Here is a 24,121-nt window from a genome sequence, read left to right on the forward strand (position 1 = left end):
TTCTAAAATTAACTAACAAAATATTTTTTTTAGCATTCACCCTACTTAGAAGAAAATTAAAAGCATATGCAGTTGTAATTTAGTCAAATGTATAATTATTTTAGCAAGTAGATCTGTTAATTAACATGTTACTACATATTAAAATATAGTGATTCGATTGAACCTGAAGACAAGTGTTCATATTTAAAAAGCTATCATATGAGTAAGCTGCAAGGTGCAGACAACCTGTCATGTTACAGCTTTGTGGGATTATCTATTCAAAACATATATAGGGTTTTCCAATAAGAGGTGTTATTTTGAATAGCCCGATATTTCGGTAGATGTTACTTTTAAAGCTGTCATTTTTTTGACATTTGACAAGTAGAAACTACGCCATTAATAAAAATGGAACGATACACGCCCCAACAATGCATTAAAATTATTAAAATTCACTTGAGTTAATCAAATGCAAATCATTTTGAGTGATGAGGCCCATTTCCACCTCGGTTGCTTCGTCAACAAGCAAAATTGTCGCATTTGGGGCTCGGAAAACCCAAGAGTTATTGTTGAAAAGCCTCTCTATTCTCTGTTTGGTGCGGTTTATTGTCCGGCGGAGTCATTGGACCTTACTTTTTCGAAAATGAGACTGGAGCAACAGTTACGGTGAATGGATTGCGCTATCGAGAGATGATTAATGATTTTTTATGGCCGGAATTGGATGGTGTTAATTTGGACAACGTTTACATTCAACAAAACGGCGCTACGTGCCACACAAGCAACGAAACCATTGATATTTTACGATTGAATATCAAAATAACACCTCTTATTGGAAAACCCTGTATTTATTTATTGTTATTAAGTTTAATTTGTAGAACTCCATTTTAATTTTTATTTTTTATATATTCAATAATATTGTTATTGGGTTTATAAAAACAGTTTATTTTTAAACAAGTTCTGCTGTGTAATTATTATTACGCGTGACAGCTGTTTCGCCCTCTGAAGGCATTATCAAACTGTGGGTAGCCCACTTACAGACGATACATTTATATTATTTCTAGGTAGGTATTTTAATTTCAATTACTGATTTCTTAATTGATTTTTGAGTAAAATATTAGAAATTATTAATGGTTATTACCCCAGCAAAGTTTCCCCAATTAGTGTAATGTTTAAATTTGACTGAATGTCTTAATGTTAGTTATTCCCAAACGATGACTCATAGGGTTATTTTAATAGCATAATTAAGTACTTCATAGTGTACTCATATTTGCCCTAGGTTTGAAGATATCTAGTAGGGGTGAACGAATTATATTTGTTTGTTCATTAATTAGAATAGCTTTCGGATTATTAGAGTTTTTGTTAATTTCTAACTGTTCTAAAAGATTCAGTTTACAGCCTTTATTTTGTACGTGTAACGGAGTTGGTTTATTATTATCATTAAGTGAGTGATTTTCATCTAGGAGATGTTTGGCAAATTGAGATTGCATTTTATTATTATTTTTAAAAGATCTTATATGTTCTTTGAACCTAGTGTTAAAGGACCGGCCCGTTTGTCCAACATAAACAGCGTGGCATTCATCACACTGGAGTTTATAAATGCCACTATTTTGTAATTTGAGTACCTTACTTTTTGAGTTTTTAAGAGATGATCCTAAGTTATTATTTGTGCGGAAGGCAGTATCTAAGCCACACTTTTTGAGGACTTTGGCAATTTTATTAGATGTCTGTCCGATGAATTCTAAACACCCGAATTTATTATTCGTCTTATTATTAGTCGCTGGGTAAATTAATTTAAGGTTATTTTTGTGTTTGTTATTATTAATTATTTTTTCAATGTCTCTACCCTTGAAGCCATTATTTTTAGCAATAGTTAGGATTGTATTTTTTTCCTTCTCGTATGCTTTCTTGTCGAGTGGGATGTTATTAAGCCTATGTACCATTGAGTGGTAGGCAGATAATTTATGTGACCATGGGTGTAAAGATTTATAATTAATGGTCGTATCTGTAAACGTAGGCTTACGGAAAATTTCAAACGTATGTTTATTATTTTCTCTACCGATTGTTATAGGTCTAAAAAATTGATTTTATTATTACACTCTCTTTCAACCGTAAAGCAGATTTTACGGTTGATGGAGTTAGCAAATGTGACAAAAAGATCTAATTGTCTGTTGGTACCTTTCCAACAGACCAAAATGTCGTCAACATAACGAACATAGTAAATGATGTGTTTGTTAAAGATTGAATTTAAAATTTGTTTTTCAATGTAATCCATAAATATTTCTGCAAGAAGTGGACTGAGGGGCGATCCCATTGGTAATCCGTCGTTTTGTTGATAGAATTTATCGTTAAACTCAAAGTAGTTAGTTTCCACACAAATTTTAAATAGATCGAATAATTCTTTTTTAGTAACTGGGTTTATATTAGATTCGTCTAAAATATCTTCAATGATTTTAAGGCATTCTTGAATAGGGATATTGCTAAAGAGACTGACCACGTCTAAAGATATGAACTGGCAATTGTGCGGTAGATTTATGTTTTTTATTTTGTTTACAAGTTCGAGAGAATTTTTAACGCTATGTTTTGGGTAGAATTTAGTATGTTGTTTGAAAAGAAAGTTAAGTTTTTTGGCGAGTATTGTCGTCGGGGCGTTTATAAAAGAAACAACGGGACGTATGGGGATATTATCCTTGTGAATTTTAGGTTGTCCGTATAATGCAGGAGCCCTTGGATTCATCACCATTGCACATTTTCTAGCGTATTTATTTGGGAATATTGATTGGCAATTATTTATTAGGTTGCGCACGTTTATTGAAATTTTGTCCGTTGGGTCCTTTTTTAAGATTTCGAAGTCTTCTGGCTTTAGGAATGCTTCTACTTTATTTAAGTAATCAATTTTGTTTAATATAACGACGGAATTCCCCTTATCCGCTTTAGTAATTGTGAGGTCGCTATTTTTAATTTTGGCTTTAATATCATTTAAAATTTCCGTTTCTTTTATATTGAATTTATTTTTATTTTTACTGGTTGATTTCAGAGTTTTTCTCAAGATATCCGCTGTTATTTGTTTAGGTAAGCCGTTATTTTTTATTTTAGACAGAGAAATTTCTGTGTCGATTGCCAAACATTCAATTTGTTTTTTAGTGATATCTGAATTTATTTTATATTTGAAGCCTTTATCTAGTAAATTTATTTCATCTTCTTCAAACGTTTCACCTGATAGGTTAATAGTTTTTATATAAAACTCCGTATTTGTATTATTTTGATATTCGTTGACTTTTACATTTTTATTTTTAGATTCGACAAGTTTTTTAAGTTTATTTTCCTGAGTTTTGAATTTATCATATATAATTCCGCCGATGTGTTCACGAGTATCGTAATCCAGGGTATCAAATTCCCATGGATGCAGTTTAAAAGTTAATTCCGAATGCAATACCTTGATGTAGTGAAGTATTGTGTCCCTTTTCCGACAACATTCCTTAGTCTCCTCTTTCAGCCATATCCTCTGCGCTCGATGCACAGTTTTTATGGCTGCCGAGGATTTGCTTTTGGTAGAAATATGCACGTACTTGGGGATCACGTTTAACTTCAAACACTCTTGGTTAAACCAAAGGTTTTGCACTATTTTCCTATGTTTTAATTTTAATCCAAGGGCTCCTGCATTATACGGACAACCTAAAATTCACAAGGATAATATCCCCATACGTCCCGTTGTTTCTTTTATAAACGCCCCGACGACAATACTCGCCAAAAAACTTAACTTTCTTTTCAAACAACATACTAAATTCTACCCAAAACATAGCGTTAAAAATTCTCTCGAACTTGTAAACAAAATAAAAAACATAAATCTACCGCACAATTGCCAGTTCATATCTTTAGACGTGGTCAGTCTCTTTAGCAATATCCCTATTCAAGAATGCCTTAAAATCATTGAAGATATTTTAGACGAATCTAATATAAACCCAGTTACTAAAAAAGAATTATTCGATCTATTTAAAATTTGTGTGGAAACTAACTACTTTGAGTTTAACGATAAATTCTATCAACAAAACGACGGATTACCAATGGGATCGCCCCTCAGTCCACTTCTTGCAGAAATATTTATGGATTACATTGAAAAACAAATTTTAAATTCAATCTTTAACAAACACATCATTTACTATGTTCGTTATGTTGACGACATTTTGGTCTGTTGGAAAGGTACCAACAGACAATTAGATCTTTTTGTCACATTTGCTAACTCCATCAACCGTAAAATCTGCTTTACGGTTGAAAGAGAGTGTAATAATAAAATCAATTTTTTAGACCTATAACAATCGGTAGAGAAAATAATAAACATACGTTTGAAATTTTCCGTAAGCCTACGTTTACAGATACGACCATTAATTATAAATCTTTACACCCATGGTCACATAAATTATCTGCCTACCACTCAATGGTACATAGGCTTAATAACATCCCACTCGACAAGAAAGCATACGAGAAGGAAAAAAATACAATCCTAACTATTGCTAAAAATAATGGCTTCAAGGGTAGAGACATTGAAAAAATAATTAATAATAACAAACACAAAAATAACCTTAAATTAATTTACCCAGCGACTAATAATAAGACGAATAATAAATTCGGGTGTTTAGAATTCATCGGACAGACATCTAATAAAATTGCCAAAGTCCTCAAAAAGTGTGGCTTAGATATTGCCTTCCGCACAAATAATAACTTAGGATCATCTCTTAAAAACTCAAAAAGTAAGGTACTCAAATTACAAAATAGTGGCATTTATAAACTCCAGTGTGATGAATGCAACGCTGTTTATGTTGGACAAACGGGCCGGTCCTTTAACACTAGGTTCAAAGAACATATAAGATCTTTTAAAAATAATAATAAAATGCAATCTCAATTTGCCAAACATCTCCTAGATGAAAATCACTCACTTAATGATAATAATAAACCAACTCCGTTACACGTACAAAATAAAGGCTGTAAACTGAATCTTTTAGAACAGTTAGAAATTAACAAAAACTCTAATAATCCGAAAGCTATTCTAATTAATGAACAAACAAATATAATTCGTTCACCCCTACTAGATATCTTCAAACCTAGGGCAAATATGAGTACACTATGAAGTACTTAATTATGCTATTAAAATAACCCTATGAGTCATCGTTTGGGAATAACTAACATTAAGACATTCAGTCAAATTTAAACATTACACTAATTGGGGAAACTTTGCTGGGGTAATAACCATTAATAATTTCTAATATTTTACTCAAAAATCAATTAAGAAATCAGTAATTGAAATTAAAATACCTACCTAGAAATAATATAAATGTATCGTCTGTAAGTGGGCTACCCACAGTTTGATAATGCCTTCAGAGGGCGAAACAGCTGTCACGCGTAATAATAATTACACAGCAGAACTTGTTTAAAAATAAACTGTTTTTATAAACCCAATAACAATATTATTGAATATATAAAAAATAAAAAAATAAAAAAAATAAAAATAAAAACCCTGTATTATTGGAATAAATATGATTATAAAAATAGTATTTTTTTTATGCACAAAATTTGGCTCAATATTCACTCAATAACGCTTTGGAAAGACGAGATACTTATGTAAGTTGAGCTTTCGAGGACATTTATTCAGCAGTAACTAAAGCCATAATAGTGGTGACGATGATAAAGTTTAGATAATACGGTAATCACCATTGTTTTAAGACAGGAAGGAATAAAAGCAGCGATTAGAATGAGAGTGAGATAAATGCACAAGTCAACGTAAAAATATATATTTATTTGTGTGGTGGGTTAGAACGAAATTATATTTTTCTCAGAATTGAAATCGTGTAGGATGTGCTTTGTAAATTTAACAATTTATTAACATAGTACATCACGTATTTAAAAAAATATTATATAACATCTAATGAAAAAGTAAGTTACATATCTAAATCAGTCTGCTTTTTGCAAAAGAAATCATTGATTTATATGATAAGTTTTCGCTTCCCGATCGGTTTTAGAAATAATAACTTTTCGACCTCTTTAAGTAAGTTTAAGTTAATAGTTGTTATAATAATAAATGTTCTTTCCGCTCTGGTGAAAACGAACTGCAGAAACATGTAAAACGTGTGAAAAAACATCACTTCGCGTTGGAATGGCACGATGTTACACGATAAAAGCATGCGAGTATTTATGTCTTTATGATGTAACGTGCGGAGCGATGTTTAAAAACAAGCAAAAGATGGTAAGATAATTATAACCCTTGAATTATATAATGTAATTTGGTATCCGTGGTAGAGGGGTAAGGCTCTCAACTTGCAAGCTGGAGGCCGCGGGTTCAAATAAGTTTAGCGTGAGTAAGTTAATTTTATGTGATTAATTTGTGTTATTTATTTATTCGTTAAAAATAATATATATCATATTTGCGGCAAATTGGAAGATACTTTCCGTATCGCTCTGGTGTAAGACCACCATTCAGAATTGAAACGTTGCCTTAAGAGGAAGCTACAAGCCTTAAATATGTATATTCTTGGTATACCTTATATTGTAGGTAATAGACATTGAAATCGCTTAACAAACGGAGTCTAGAAACGTTCGATTTCATGCACAAAAATGGTTTTGATTTATTTTGTAAATAATTTTATAAGAAAGCAAAAATGTTAATCAAGTGAAACTGCCACAGATGATTTTAGCTACATGACTGTATTTTTTAAAGTTATTTCCTTTACGCGTTCATACATTTCTATTGTAAAATATTTTTTAGTAGTTTACATTTATATTTTTTATTGAGCTCATTTTTTATTTATTTGTATTCTACTCAAGCGAAACGATAGGAAAATTTTCAATTTATCTAATGCACATTCATAATTTTATATATATATTTTTTTTTTTTATTTGAGACACAAACAGGACATTTAAGGTACATTCTTGTAAAGTATAAAACAAATTTATATACAAATATAAATGTCCCTAGACTAATGTGTCTGCAGCAATCACATTTGCATATTCACTATCAAAACAATATCATTATTTTTTTATACAAAGCTTAAAAATTACAGAAATTATAAGACAATAAAGTACACAAATTCGTTATAAAGTTTAATCAAAATAGTGAATTGGCATTAAGCTTCGCCTTAAATGATTGTAGCCGTGTTTAGTTACCAGATTTGAGCAGGTAAATTTTATGTGATTAAACAGAGTTATTTCAAAATTTACTCATTTAAAATAATATATAGTATATTTGCGGCGGAGTGGAAAATTCACTCACTCTGGTGTAAAACCACCATTCAGAGTTGAAACGTTGCTTGAAATATCTTTAACCATGTTTAGTGACCAGATCGGAATAGCCAGGTACTTATCACCCTCCTCTCCCCCATTTCCTTCCCCTCCCCGCTAACTTCAGTCTCACAACATACCCCAATCGGGAATGCCATAGTCTCACTGGCTCTAGACGATTGGGAACAGTTGCTCTTGTGCGGTTTTACATAAAAAAGAAAAATGAAACCATCAAACAATAATAATAGGTCATCCATAGATGAATTGCGTTATAATTTATTATTAATATTGCGATGCGGCAAAACGTGACATAACCCTTACAGTAAAACTAGTGACCAAAGCAGCAAACATTCCCTTTTTTGACGAAGAGTAGGTACCAAATTGTAATTGGTACAGTTCACAATGAAGTACTGATACCAACCTGATGTATGGCGTGAGAGAAATTATCAAAACTGAAAGCCGTAGAAATGACATCGCTCGGGCTATCGTGTGAACAACTTTGTATGGCAGTGTTAAAAATGCGAAGATCCGGAAAGAATGCTAATTTGATGTACGCCTAGTGGTTAAGATTAAGAAAACAACGCTTAGATGGTGTAAGGACAACATATCAAGTGGATGTTAATGGTAGAAGAAGTAGGGGACATCCGGCCCATGACCTATCAAGTGCATCAAAAGTCAAGTCAAGAGTCAGAATAATTTAATAAAAAAAATTCAAAATAATTGTTTCGTTTTCACTTACCCTAGAACTCTTTCAACAGCTCGGTATCATGCTTTGATGACTTATTTATTTTAAAATATAAGTCAAGATTCCGAGCACCGATAAACGATAACTTCCACACTTCATCATTCTTAGAAATTGTGTTGCTGGTGTGGAATACAAGCATCATAGTCTGTGTCTATGACATTTAAAAAAATGTTATTTATTTATTTATTCCTTTAGATTTACACACAGTACAGTATGATACATGATATAATTAAAATATTTTTAGTGATTATAGATTATTGTACCTTATCAGGTCGAAATTATTGATTCCTAACTAGGCAAATTGCCCGTTCCAAGGAACCAAAATATGTGAAAGTAAGTGTGTGATTTGTCTATGTCTATAATATATCTCATTAATTTGTGATGTTTAATCGTTACAATCTTATGATAGAATCGAGCTTGAGCTGTTGTGTATGTTTCAGTTGTGTATGAGCAATAATTAGAATAGTGGAAGATACATATAGTGTGTGATTAGTCCATGTCTATACTATGTTTATTTATTATGTGACGTTTTTTAACATTTTTTCGGATTCTCCTCTACCCAGTCCAATCAACCATTTAGTTATTATTGGGCCTATGTAGGAAATATTACAAGATTTTATTTATATACTTTGCCGTATTGCTCGTTTTTATATAGTTTTGACGAACATCAAGTACATTAAATTGTTTAAAAAGCTCATCGCTAGAGAACCTATATGGTTTGCGCATTATGACTTTAATTATTGATTTCTGGGCCTTCACAAGCGGATCTACAGTTGATCTTCCTATATCAAAATATTGAATATTCAACAAACAAAACAGGTTTTTTAAGATTTATAAAGAAATACAATATTATGCGTTATTTTTAAAACTTCCCTGAACCTAGGAAAAATTTATTTTCTGCCATGTAAAGGTCGTTCCGCTATGTTTACAATAGATGTACCTATTTATACGGGTTATTGGCAGCTTTAAGATGACTGAAATACTTAATTGTTTACGCTTTAGCCATTTATTTATTCACTTTAGAGTAAGAACTGAGCAGAAAACTTTTTTTATATTTTGAATCATTTATTGAAATAAATATGTTTCCTTAAATCGGATGGCAATATTGTCACCTAAAAGCGTTTATATAATTTTATCTATATTATAACTTAACCTTAGGTACCTACCTCACCTTTAATAAAAAAAATCGATTCGAAATTAGCTACATCATAAAATGTTGTAGTCGATGAAATATTTGAGAGGTACAAGTATTTCTAGCGCCCTTGAGGTGATTTTTCACAAAAACGGCGCTCTACAAATTATCCAATTATTATTATTATTATTATTATCATTAAATGTAACTAAACCACGATCATGCAATATTTTTTAGCAATTGTTATTACTTACAAAACCTTTCAGCACACACAAATTTAGCACTTTAAACGCGGCAAACTTCATAATTAACTATGTAAATTATTCGAATGTTTTAGCTGTATAGATAAAGTCATCGACCAACGAAACCTAGACAGGTGGTGGGGATTTTACAAATGGCACCAAAACCAAAATTATTGGATTAAAAAATTGGGATTTCGAAAATATTAATTAAAAAGAATTTGCATTATTTCGCAGTCAAAAGCATTGCTTTTATTTTTTTTTGGTCTGCGAGGAGTTTAATTGTCTTCCAAGATGTTTACGAAGCGAGGTGACGGAATCAGATGGGGAGATTGGTTATGATTTTCTCACTGGTGAGCCGAATTTGTAATAAACGCCATATCTACAATTTATACGGTTAAAGCGCATTGCTGAAAACCACACCTTCAATGAACAGGGTTATTTAAGTATTTAAGCCCTTAATTTGAAAACAAACCACGATCCTGCATTTGTATTTACATAGCCAATGCGTCACTAATGTGCCCTTCCTTTGTAAAGGATGGAAGGATAACAGACAAACTTAATTAGATGAAACCATGAATCTTAAAGCCCTGGAAAGAGCATTAGTGCGGTTTTGTGTGAATGACATTGAAATCAAATCTGGGGTGAGGGGAAATCGACTGGCAGCCATCTTGCATGACAAACTTTTTAAATGATTTGTATGCGAAGTGGTGCATAATGAACTATTATTTTTTTTTATTGCAATTATGACGGCTTTTGTTTATTTTTGTAGGTTATTTAGTGGGTTTGTTCCACCTCACCACAAGTCGGCTTTATATTTTTTTTCAAATAGATGGCTTTTTCGTTGGAATGTCCCGTGTGTGCTGTTTTGTCATGTTAAGTTTCAGCGTTTGTTTGGTTTTGTTTTGATTCACTGGTGGTGGGCATTATATGTTACCAGATCATTATTTTACAAAACACAATTGTAAAATAGTAATCTGGCAACATTGAAATTTTGGAGCAAAAGCGGGACAACCTAAAAAATTTCACAAATGAGACATCACAAAGTATACTAGATGCTCGCTATGGCGGAGTAAAAATATACTATCCAAAAAGGTTACTATTTTGTCAGTATTGACCGGACACGGAACACACAAACAAATTTATAGATTAGACGAATTTCAAAGCGCTCGAGTTAAAACAGGATTCCGCTTAGCTGAGTCTAATACAAAATTTTCCAGCCCCGTCAACGTAAAGAACACGAATGGCTAACGCATGTATCCATCGTGGCTATTCTTAGGTTAATAGTTAAGGTAATCTTGAAAAAACGTTCTACATTTTGTACTGAAACCCTTTTTCAGTACAAAGTGTAGAACAGAAGAAATTCGTTGGTAAATTTAGTTTAATTTTATTCCACGGTAATGTCTATCTGTAATCCACTTGTCTCTTCTTAGAATTGTAACTGCTTTCTTTATCGTGTTTCCACTTTCACCTGGATTTGAGTAAATTTTATACGTACCTCAAATTCAAACACACTTGGGCGAGTTCATTTAAAGGTGATACCTTAAAAAACATAGAATGACTAACAATGCCCGAATATTAAACGTATTTGACGTACTGAATATACGCCAAATACACATAAAACACTACTAAAGAATATTTTTTTACTGAAAAAACCACAAATTCAACAATCACAAACTAACATAAATGGACAAAATAGACTAGCGTACATACAAAACATTAGTCGTCTCACTCGTTATAGATAATACGGAGGAATAGGAACAGGTTAATAGAAAACGAAAAATTGTCAACACTATCAGAGGAATATTTTATAATAATATTTTTTATTCTATGATGTGGGGAGGTTACGTCCGATGTAGTTATACGCATTGATTGTATAATAGATATGTGAATATAACGATTTTTTGGAAATACAAGTAAATATAAAAAATCATAAAAATAAACGGTAATTATACAAATAAAACAATTAAAAAATGAAATATAGATTTACCAAACCACATACGGAACGCATAATCAAATTGGCGAAATTTCAAAGCAATTCAAAGCGGACCGGGTCAACCGGCCATCGCAAATGTCACCTGAAGAAACGTAAAATTAGCAACCAAACGCGAAATGCGAAAATGACCGTGTTTTTGAGGATTGGTAAAAAATGGTGTCAGTCTAAAAAAATTTAGAATATTATTAAGCTTAAATATTTTAACCCGAGCAGTAAACGGCCCTCCTCATCGTATACTAGCGCTGCAGCGGCGTATTAGGGAAACTCGACAGGCTTTGAAGAAATAAGCCAATCCAAAAGAATATAGGGCGCTCATGGTGTGGTCTATCACAGGCACCAATAATAACAACGATAGTTATAGTTGTAAAAATGGTAATAAAAAACGTTTTAATCGTAACTTTTCTTTGATTACATATTGTGCAACAAAGTTTCATCACAAATATTGCATTTGTAATGCATAATCCACCAATAACATTCTAACAGATTTTAAATATTTTTGAAAAGACTTACTAAACTGTGTTCTTACAAAAGTCTGAAAATGGTGTCACAGATTAATTATACTATGTTTTCTTGAAGAATTTGGAATAATAGCAATATAATATACGAGTAATTATATCTTCACTGGGATATCCCGTGCTTAGGATTTATTTTACGTATTATATATACATAGTATAGAGTATAGAGTAATCATAAATTTATTTTTTAGGAAATAAATATAAATAATATATATCGCAATGTGTTTTTTTTCTCATTTAAGTGTTTTCTGTTTCAGTCTGTATTTGGTGTCGGTATATAATCTATTTCTGATCTCCCTATGTTTGTTTTTAGCCCTTTTTTTGAGATTTAAATGTTTGAATATTGTTATAAGTTTTGAATGAGGGTGGGATTTTGTTGTAGAGTTTAGTACCATAGTACAGAGACTTTTTTGCCCAAATATTTTATTTATAGTTGCTTGTTGGATATGTTTTTGACACTGAGATATAGTGTTTATAATATTTGTGTTAGTTGTTATTTCTTGTATTTTGTATTTATGAATATTAAGGAGAATTGTTTAATAATAGAGTTTAAGTCAAAGCTTAATGCAAATCACTATTTTGATTAATCTTTATAACAAATTGGTACACACCATGAATACCAAAAATATGCTTTAGATAAATTGAAGGTTTTTCTATAGTTTCGCTTGAGTAGAATACAAATGAAAATCTCAATAAAAAATATAAATGTAAACTACAAAAAAAAAATATTTTTTCAATAGAAATGTATGGACGCATAAAGGAAACAACTTTTAAAAAATACAGTATTATAGCTAACATTATTTATTTTATAAAATAAATAAAAAACAGTTTTGTGCATGAAAACGAACGTTTCTAGACTCAGTTTGTCAAGCGATTTTAATTTCTATTACCTACAATATACGGTATACCAAGAATATACATATTTTTGGCTTGTAGCTTCATCTTAAGTGACACAATGTTAAGTCAGTTGAAGATTTGGCAGAAGATACCTAACCTAAAATATTTGCGCCTTCCTAATAAAATTAAAAATACAAGCACGCTAATGAAAGTGTACAAAACAAAAAACCATCTGAATCTTTGATTAAAAACCAGTTATTTCGATAATAACGGGAAAATTACAAATTTAATCTCCCGTATGTAATACCTCAAAATAGATGTTACTGCAGCGGTAATGACGGAGTTGCTTTATCTGAATTAGTGAGAGCGAATTATATTCCCAACGGCATTACATCACAATTCAGAATTAAATCATGACTACCTACCGACGCAATGCATGTATCGCTTAATAAATGTACGCGAAATACAAGTTATCACCTAAAATTAATCATTGAAGAAGATAACATTAATAAATAATCTTAAGGAAATTTTTTTTTTTTTAAAGAAAGACAAACATTCCCGGGTCACGAATAACCTGACAATATTTGAAAATCTCCTACTACCACAGTAAGCTGAAAATGTTGCTTGTGTTGTGATGGAGGATTTAGCCAGCCGAGGAATTAAACACACTACGCCTGGGTGGGACCCAAACGCGATGTCAACTCGACCACCGACCGGTGAAATAAATGAATAATCTTTACCTTCTTTATTTTCTGTGTCTTTGTCTGCTTTGTATGTCATTAATATTTGCTAGTATTCAAAGTTATTCTAAATCTGTCTTATACCGAAAGACGATGAATTTAGGGAGATGAATTCTTATCAAAACCTTGTACTGTAGTACCTTAGCCTAAGCTTTGCTTTTCTTTTCCTAAACACGCTCATTAAAAAAGATAAATACATGTTATTAAAATAAATACCGTAGTCCAATTATGTATCTAAATTTCTCGAATAAACAATAAACAGTGTTAATCTCAAGTGACCTACCAGGTAAATATGGTACTGTAGATTATCTGCCTATACATAATATAAATAAATAATTATGATTTCTTAAGTACATTCTACCATCACGTTCATCAATCAAATTTATTGTAAATATAGCAATCGACGAACCGGTGGATGCAATCTGTAAGCCATAAATTGATAATAGTTTGACTAGTCTATAGTTAGTAATAACGTAGATCATTGTAGAATTGCTTGTGATTTTGTGATTTTGCACAAAAACGGCGTACACAAATCATCAAAATATTATTATTATATAAGCAACAAAAGTTATTCCAATAATTTTAAACTTAAGAAAACATTATTACAACATTTAATTCCAAAAGCAGTGATGTAACTCAGGTTACACGTATGTACACACAGTAAGTAAAAGGATAAATAATACTTCATGCTTAAATCGTTGTAGGTTATGTGAAAAATATCCTCATTTCCTGTGAGGCAGTTAATTAACCTAGTAAGTCTTTTCAGGGGCGTCACATAAAATTATCCCGTACATTGAATCCTATTTTAGCCAGAATGTGTGGTATTGATAATAATAAGCCATTCATAACTAACATAATAAAACGTAATCTCTGGGTCTCAAACAACAAGTGGACAGTATATACACTGACTTTAGTAAAGCTTTTGATATGGTTCGACATCGAAACTTCGATTGTTGGGCATCAAAGGTAAATTATTGAGTTGGATTGTTGGTTATCTTAGCCAAAAGGGTGCTTAGTGTAAAGATTAATTCTGTACAATCTTAACCCCAGAAGTGGGGTTCCTCAAGGGTCCCACCTCGGCCCAATATTTTTCTTATTATTCATCAATGACATTGTTGACCAATTTAATGATCTAGAAGTTCTGCTATTTGCTGATGACTTAAAAATATGTAAAAGAATACGAAATGTATACGATTGTCAAATTTTACAGACTAACTTAGAACAGCTTCAACAATGGTGTGAACTAAATGCTTTATTTTTGAACATTCAGAAATGTCAAGTAATTTATTATTTATTTTTTATATTAACTCCACACAGGAGGCCCTGAAAAAAATAATTTCCCTCAGGGCCTATGTCATCTTTGGGGATGCTGTGTGGAGGGTCTTTTTGTGGAGAGGAAGGAGTGAACATGGGTCTTGAAGAGTCCCATGTTGTAGGAGGGAGGAAACACAGAGGCCGGCAGCTCGTTCCACAGCCGAGCTGTTGAACTTAAGAACGAATCGTAAGTAATACGATTTTCCAAAACTCGTTATAATATCTTATAAGAATATATATTAAATTAATACCAGCGTCACAAATTCGTGACTTGGGTGTAATATTCTATGAAAACTTGTTATTCATTGCACACATCGACTATATAACTAATAAGGCTTTAAAGATGCTTGGCTTCCTTTGCAGAACTTTAACTGGTTTTAAGTCCATAGATTGTATGAGAACCCTCTATATTTCATTAGTCAGAAGTCAATTGGAGTATAATTCACCTATTTGGTCCCCTTTATATAAAGTTCACTCCAAAAATATAGAAAGAGTTCAGCACAAATTTATTTCTTAAGTACGTAAATTTTAAGCTCGGAATTCCTATTGATTACATTAATTATGTCAGTTTGATGAATCAATTGCATCTAATAACACTGTCTGACAGGAGAATTATTTCAGACCTGGTTGTGTTACACAGAGTCATTAACAACTTAATTGATAGTCCTGCCATCCTTGCCACTATTAAACAACATGTGCCGACTAGGAATACAAAACAAAATATAACATTCTTCTGTAATACATACTCGACTTACTATCAGACACACTCACTGTCCAATAAGATGCATGATCTGGGCAACAAGTATGGGGGTGCTATTGATTTATTTATTGACTCCATATATAGAATTAAGCATAATCTACACCAACACTTTGTCGAATCCTACAAATTAGAGTAGCGTTGGTAAATTAGTTTTAATGATTTGTCTTATATGTAGTGTTGTTTTAATTTCTTTTTTACTTTGTGTTACTCTTACGTTTTACTAATATTGTTTCATATTTAGTTTTTTTTTTTTGAATTATTTCTTAATATTTTCTCATTATACTTGTTCACAATTTTACAATTGTGTATTTTGTATCTTCTTTAAAATGGATTACATCTATTTACTGTCAGTATCTCCTGTATAATACAGATATTCTCATATGTACACTGCATCATGTATCACTTCTATGTAAAAGCCTTTTTAGGCGTATATATATAAATAAATAAATAACCTTACAAGCAATCTGCAGCAATTGCAATATCCCTCCTAGAACTAAGGCTGCATATGCCTAGAAATCCCGCGATAAATGCTGTTGGAAAAAGCCATGGGAAAAAACCAAGCTCTGTAATGTGAAGGAATTATAAAAAAATAGTACCTACATAAACGGTGTCTTCTGCCCCCATACCTGAAGTACACTCTCCAGAATGCAACTCTATAAGTTAAAGTGAAGCAGCCTTGTGAAGCAGCCTCACAAGGTTGGTCAACTACTTTCAATTGTTTGTGTAAAAATGCCATTATTTTTATCAATGTATTAGTTATGTCGTTTTATTACACCCCGTTTCCCACCCTTTAAAGCAACATTCTGATACTACTCGATGAATTTGATGTCTGATTTTGAAAAATTCTACATAAAGCCCGGGAAATATCGGGATCTTTAGCTTTATATCTATCTATGTACATAAAGTTCAAAGTGGTTTAGCTCTCAGACACATACGGTGCGGTGACCATCCGAGGGATAATCCATTAATTTTAATTTTATATATTTACATTTTGTATGTAATCACTACCTATTATTTTTTTCATTTGCATCTTTATTTTAATATATTTTATTATTTTTCTTCAAATGGCTACCTATTTATAAAAATAATAGTGTCGGTAGGAAGCGGGCGGCATTGATTTGATTACTATACAGATCTACAGTTTTCTTCTGAGACTCATGAATTTTTGAAAAAAAGAAGAAGTATGTTAGATTTAGAAAAAAACTGTGTAAAAACCCGGTCAACGCCGGAGACTTCAGCTAGTATTTAAATTCATTAAACCAAAACGAATCAACCCGAACCTTCATCTTTAAATCCTGCTTACTGGTTAAAAATACTGTTTTTATAAGCAGTGATGCTTTCAAAATTATCTCGAGAACCTAGCAGATTTTATTTATTATTTTGACCACAACTTGTGTTTTAAGGAAAACTTTGTTTATTATGTGTATCTACCACTTTCACATCCTTCATGACTAACCCCTTGAGAGAATACCATTTTCTCGTTAGCTATTATCCGATGGATATCAATTCGTTAAATATGTGAATCATTTCCATTCTATCTTCCAAAAACGATACGACGATAAACAATATTCCGACCCAGATGTGTAACACTTCTGTAATAGATAAGTCCAAAATATAAAGGTTACAGAACCAATCTGCTTATGACGAAATATTATCCATAAAGAATTAACACGTCGTGCTTTACAATTCTACAAAATATCGTGTATTATAATAGTAGTCTCATCGCGAGGGTTGGTCTGGACACTGAGAGATTTGTTAGGAATGTTATTATAGAATATTATATAATATAGTCGAATGAGGTATGTTATTATTACCTTCTTGTAACTATATTCTGTGCAGTTGAAAAAATCTGTCACTGCTATCGGCAGCATTTTTTTATGTTTTAAAATGACGAACTATGATTTCAAACTTATTGATTGATTTTTAATAAAAGGGACACAAAACACTAAAATAAAGTCGGAAACTTAATGACGTAAATGACGAAGGCCATACAAAAATATGCGTCGCCCGGCTACTGTATACGGTCGAATTTTCCCTGGCAAGAACTCCAATATAATGTGGGAATCTTAACGGCACAAGTGAAGCTTTCCGCGCGGTATATTTTAAATATTTCTGATAAACGTATTACTAAAATCTCAGATATTTCTAACTGAACCCCTCGGGATGTTACCAATTTCGTCGTCTACAAAAAAAAAACGTTGTTCTTACCACAAATTTTATACATGAAAATTTTTGACATATTTTTCAAACCGCTTAACGCAAAATATTTTAATTGCATGAAACTGTTTTTATTAATATTAAATATAAATATCACAAAAAAATATATTATCGTTACGAATTCGTCCGAATTAATTAAGAAGTGAGCCTTGAGCAAGCCCCATTATTACAGTCTTACGGCGTCTTAATGCGTTGCAATAAGAAAACTGTTTTGGAATCTAATTTGCTAAATATTTTCACATTTAGTGTAGTAGTAATAATTATTAGTAGAGATATTTATTATTTAATTAAAGAAGCGGAGCGACAAAGCTATTAATTATTAAAGAAATTTAAGTTTCCTCTAAAATCATGGAAAATATAGTTTTTCAATGACCTATATTTTATTATTTAAAATCAAATAAATAAAATAGCACATATCAATACTAAATATTTGCTATACCTTTTCATTAAAAATAATAATGTTCAGTTTGGTTGGGAATTTCGAATTTGTATGAAAAAAGTTTTGTATGAAAACGGCAAAACCATTCCTCTTGAAAAACATTAACACATGCAGCAGATTGAATGCTGTTGAAATGAGATCCCTGAGGCGTATGTGTGGTAAAACCATGTATGATCGTGTGATGAATGTGGAGATCCGCAAAGAATGCAAGGCTGATGTAAGCGTAGTGAGTAAGATCAAGAAAGGGACGCTTAGATGGTTTGGGCATGTAGAGCGAATGAGCGAAGAAAGGAGTGTAAGGAGAATATACGATGCAAATGTGAATGGTAGCAGAAGTTCCGAGGAAGACATGGCACGACCAAGTGAATCAGACACTTTAGTCGTGCCATGTCAAGAGTCAGAACAATAGAAGAGTATGTATGAGACGATGTATGAATATGAATAAGGCAAGGAGTGTTAATTTTTCCGACACATCCTTTTAATGAGTAAAGAATTAACCCTTTCAGACGGTGTGTATATTTGAAAATACGTAGACAGCAGATTTTTTTCAAAAAAATTGCCTTTTTCGTTTTCCAATTGCTGATATAACTAACTGGCTTGGCACATTATAATTATTTTTTTCAAATTTAAGCTACCAGTTCAGGCGGTAGCAATTTTTATAGTTTGATAGACGATTTTTGTGATTGATGTAAGTGCTGAATGTATTTTTTCAATGTTTAATTATTATATATTTTTTTATAATAAAATTTATAATTTTTGGTATACATTGTAATATTTGTAATTTTATGTAAAAAAGCCCTCTAAGTACTCAATTTCTTTCAAAAATTAAAAACACAAATCATTCACAAATAACTATTCCAATAATTAAATATATTCTACCGCTGCCAGATCTAAAACGGTTAAGAACCGCTTGGGTATTGACGGTATTGATGTACGTCTATGAAGTAATTGTATTACAATTTAAAATATTTCATCGAAGTATAACAACATTTTAAAATGTGATTTATTTCTTTGTAGTCATTCACTCTTTTAATAAACAGTGAATAACTAAAAAATAGTTTTAAGTAGACAAGTCAACGAGTCAGTGGTGAATGTTTCGGAGCAAATACACCTTACTTCAAGATCGGACCAATGAACTGATTCTCAGTACTTACTGGGTTACATTATAAATACATAGTTAGTTTGCAAGCAAACATGACTGGACATTAATATAATATGTGTGTCTAATACATAGTTGAATGATTAATTAACGCTTTTTATCCGGTGCTATGCAGTAATCCACACGAACTTTGAAAGTGTGTAATCTGAACTGAGTCTCAATTCTCCAATAGCGAATAAACGTTATTTTTTATGATCATCATCTACGAACGAAAAATTACCCATCGTCTCGACGAACTTTGTGGAATATTTTTTTTTTATATATTCTTGAATGTCGAAGGGTTGAAGAGATGATATTTTTGCAGACCTATCATTATTGTCTACGTTTTTGATGATTTTGACGTTTCTATGATGTGACTTGGAAATATCAAAAAAAATAAATTATACTCGCCTTAGTTTCGACATCTACAGCTGAAGAACGTTATGATGGTGTTATTAATGGAGACACGGTATATACCAACCGACATACTAAGGATGTGTTAACCTAACATTCGTCTGTAAGAATCGACCCTCAGGGGATACGTTTTTGTTGGTCTCAATGCAGCTGCTTCAGTTTGCTCTATATTATGCATTGCAGCCACAATTGCCAGTAAATTATCCATTATATGGAACCTTAAAACAACTTTGTAAAAATATACAATGCCTGTCATTTAAAAAGCGCACAGGAAGCGATGGAGGTTAGGAGACAATAAACTAGATTTTGATAGCCGTCGGAGACAAGTCGGTGTCGACTGGTTCGACCCACTCGTTGTTCAAGTGGAATGAATTTTGACGACAGGACTCGAGAATAAGTAATAGCGACCAATAATAATAATATTTGGCTAATTTATATAGCGCCGTTTTCGTGAGAAATCACCTCAAGGGCGCTGTACAAATATATTTCTTAAATATTTAATACTAGAACTTCTGACTTATCTCTAAGACTTATATCTAGTGACTTACGACTAAGGCCTATAACTACTATCTTAACGACATATACACGAGTATTTACATATTTGGCAACTTAAAACTAAAATTAAAATTAACAATTTAATCTTACTAACGCCAGAAGAAGAAGGAAGTTCTATTATATTAGGGTGAATTTATTGTTAGCTGGATATATTATATGTTAAATGAATTAAATTAATGAATAAAATCAATCAATCGCCAATCTTAAACGCATTTAGATGATTCATCTGCCAACAATTAAATCGATTAACTTGTTATGTTCCCGCTGATATTGTCCATTGTCCACTGGTAGGCAAGTCAATAGCAAAATTGAATGAACGGAATCGCTAGATAATGTAACAATTACGGTATAAAAAAATGAAAAAAAAGAAATATTTGGATAGAATGACGGATTTATGGAAATGAGTGTCTGAAAAAGTGAGTTTTTAGTTTGGATCTAAATTCTGTTGGGCTGGTTATACATCTCAATTCCATAGGAAGTTTATTCCAAGCCTTGGGGCCGGATACTCCGAATGCACGATCACCAAACTTAGTGTTCGGATTTCGCTTAGGCTCTTTCAACCTTCCAATTGCAGATGATGTCGCTGATCTAAGAGTTGACTGCCTTAGACCAGTATTTTCCGGAATGCATAGCTCAGTAATATACGGTGGCGCCATTTCGTTGATAGCTTTAAACACCATCCAGCATAGCTTGTACTGGATCCTTTCAGGACACTTCAGCCAGTGAAGATTTCGGAGGTGTTCCGAAATGTGCGAAAACTTGGGTACCCCGGTGATAAGCCTCGCTGCGGCGTTGAACACTGATTGTAGTTTATCAGTTTCGCATTTAGGAAGATTTGCATAAATGCCGTTGCAATAGTCAAGACGTGATACTATATATGAGTTCACAAGTAATTTAGTTGCCTCTGTTGAAAGGTTTCTACGAACTGACTTAAGTTGTCTAAGGTAGAAGAACCCCGTGCTAACGGTCTTATTTACCTGACTTTTTAAAGAAAGGTCTGAATCCAGATAAACTCCCAGAAGTTTGACGGTTGTTTTAGCAGTTACGTCGTTGCCGGAAATAGCGATTGGTGAGTTTTCTATTAAATGTTGGCGTCTATGTGTGGCTGCCCAGAGAAACTCCCAATGTATGTACTTTCGACGGCGATTGCGAGTGGCCTGGATTGGTGAATTGAGACCCTGGTCGGTGTATTATTGTGTCAATTCAAAAGATATTATAGTTGTAGTTAGGTACTTGCGTTTATAGAAATATAAAAAAATAACGCATTTCTTCGGTACATATTAAATAACCCAAAAATATTTATGTAATTGGTTTTCTTGCATTAATCTACTTATTTCAATATTCTAGTCTGCTTTGTTATCTCTCGTATAACATACCTCCCAAATACACGATCACATTCACTTGCACCGAGCATTCATTTTCTTTATTCTAAGAACCCAAATTTTGAACCAACGAAATTATCTAATTTAAAAAAATAATCACAATACGGCAACATTTAAAAAAATAAATTATGTTGACCTCTTTCAAAAATGAACACAAAACATAATGTCTCAGTCAACAATCATGAAAATTTGTTTCGTGAAACGTTTGACCTTGGTCGATAGATTAATTGTATTAAAAAACCTCATAAATATGTTATTGTTAAAATAAATTGTCAGTTATCAACGGCATTAAAAATAATAAAGATTTAAAAATTAAGCAAGCAATATTTTTCGCAAGATGACTGCGACTATGCAATGATAGTAAAATTATGATGCAGTATATTGAACATATAGGGCTTTCATTTTACAATAAAAGTTTATACAAAATATTACTTTTTCAAACAGAAATAATCAAAACATGTGATGTCTAACCATCAGAGTGGTTAAATTCTTCGGCTATGAATCCAGCGTGCGCATTTTATTAATATGTATGTTTGGTTATTTCATATTCAATTATGTATTATGATATTTTTTTTATATTTAGAAAATGAAAAAAATGGTAATGTATACATCTGATATTTTAGTGGCTCGCTTGATGGTGGTTTTAGGTACTATTATTTTTATTATTATTTATGTATTGCTATGGTGAAATACTATAATTCAGAATCGAAATGTTACACATACCATATATATGTTACACATATCACATACCTCTTCCTGATCTTCTCCAATTGGGTAATGGGTATGCTATAGTCAAACTCACTCCTGGTAATTTAAACTCTTGTGAAATATTCACATTAAACTGCAACATTTTCATTTAAAAAAATATACGTTGCAAAGAACATTTTTATTTATTTATTGAATGGTTTGATTTACTCTTTTCTAACTACCTGACCATTACGCCGTTGCCTAGCAAAGTACTAAGTACTAGGTTCTAAGTTCTGTCTAGCCGAGAGGACAGGCCGCCACTCAAACCATATTGGTAAGCACTGCTTGCTTCATTCACATTCTTACACACTCCGATATTCAAATTCGGCCCGACCCAAATATTAAATTCTCTTGATTGTACCATGTCTACTTCGGGTTTCTCCGCAAACTCTTTTCAATCGAAATTAAGATAATGAGCATTTTCCTCAAGTTATGTATATTGTGTTTTTGTAATGTCCCAAAATTCTGACACGTGTTTTTATAGTTCTGTTTAAATTTATATAAAATTCATTTTTTACATAAATTTTTACATTTACATAAATTTAACAATTATTTTTATGTGTGTGTAAGATTAAATTTTGGGTATCATCAATTACTACCATTTTTGGAAAATATATAGTTTTACGCAAATTTTGATCAAAATCGATGACGTTTAACATTTCTAATATTGAATCCGTTATTTTCATTCCTTGATTTCGTTTATTTATTTACTTAGTAACGATTTTCCAGGGGATTTTACATTCGAATTGTTCATACAATTATACAAAATTCTATTACTATTGCACAATTAATACAAAACTGATCTGTACTCTTGTGTACCACTGCAGCTTTCCTGGCTGTGGGAAAAATCAAAACATATTATATGGTAAGCATAATTTCAGGAAATTAACCTACTTAACTACACTAGCGGACGAGTCATACTTTATTGTCACATGAAAGTAGTGGTGAGAAAAAAATTGAGGAAGTTCCTTGATATTCAGATCTGGTAACCAAACACGGCTAAAGCTATTCTGGATGGCGGTCTTTCTCCAGATCGTTTCTGGGAGTATCTTCCACTCTGGAACGTGCCACTAATGTACTAGGAATATATTATTTTAAATTACCAAATTGTATGATAAAACAAATACTTTATAATTGTGTTTATTCAGTTGACTCAAATAATGCTCCTATACCAGCGACAACGTGGATGAAACTCTTGATATTTCACAGTATACCATAAGTCTCTCTGATGTAAATAAAATATAATCGTGTTTATTCAGTTGACTCATAATAATGCTCCTATACCAGCGACAACATGGATGAAACTCTTGATATTTCACAGTATACCATAAGTCTCTCTGATTTAAATAATATATAATCGTGTATATTCAGTTGACTTAAATAATGCTCCTATACCAGCGACAACATGGATGAAACTCTTGATATTTCACAATATACCATAAGTCTCTCTGATGTAAATAATATATAATCGTGTATATTCAGTTGACTTAAATAATGCTCCTATACCAGCGACAACATGGATGAAACTTTTGATATTTCACAGTATACCATAAGTCTGTCTGATGTCAAAACTAAAATCAAATCGGAGGGACCGGTTAATATCCACACAATTTTTTTTAATTTTTTTTATTTTTTTTTTTTTTTTTTACTAACTAAATTTTTGATACATACAATTCAGGTACATACATAGTAATATAGATTGAAAGAGT

This window comes from Hesperophylax consimilis, chromosome 31 (assembly GCF_061612785.1).
Source record: "Hesperophylax consimilis isolate HC1 chromosome 31, BYU_Hcon_1.0, whole genome shotgun sequence".
NCBI classification, from domain to species: Eukaryota; Metazoa; Arthropoda; class Insecta; order Trichoptera; family Limnephilidae; genus Hesperophylax; species Hesperophylax consimilis.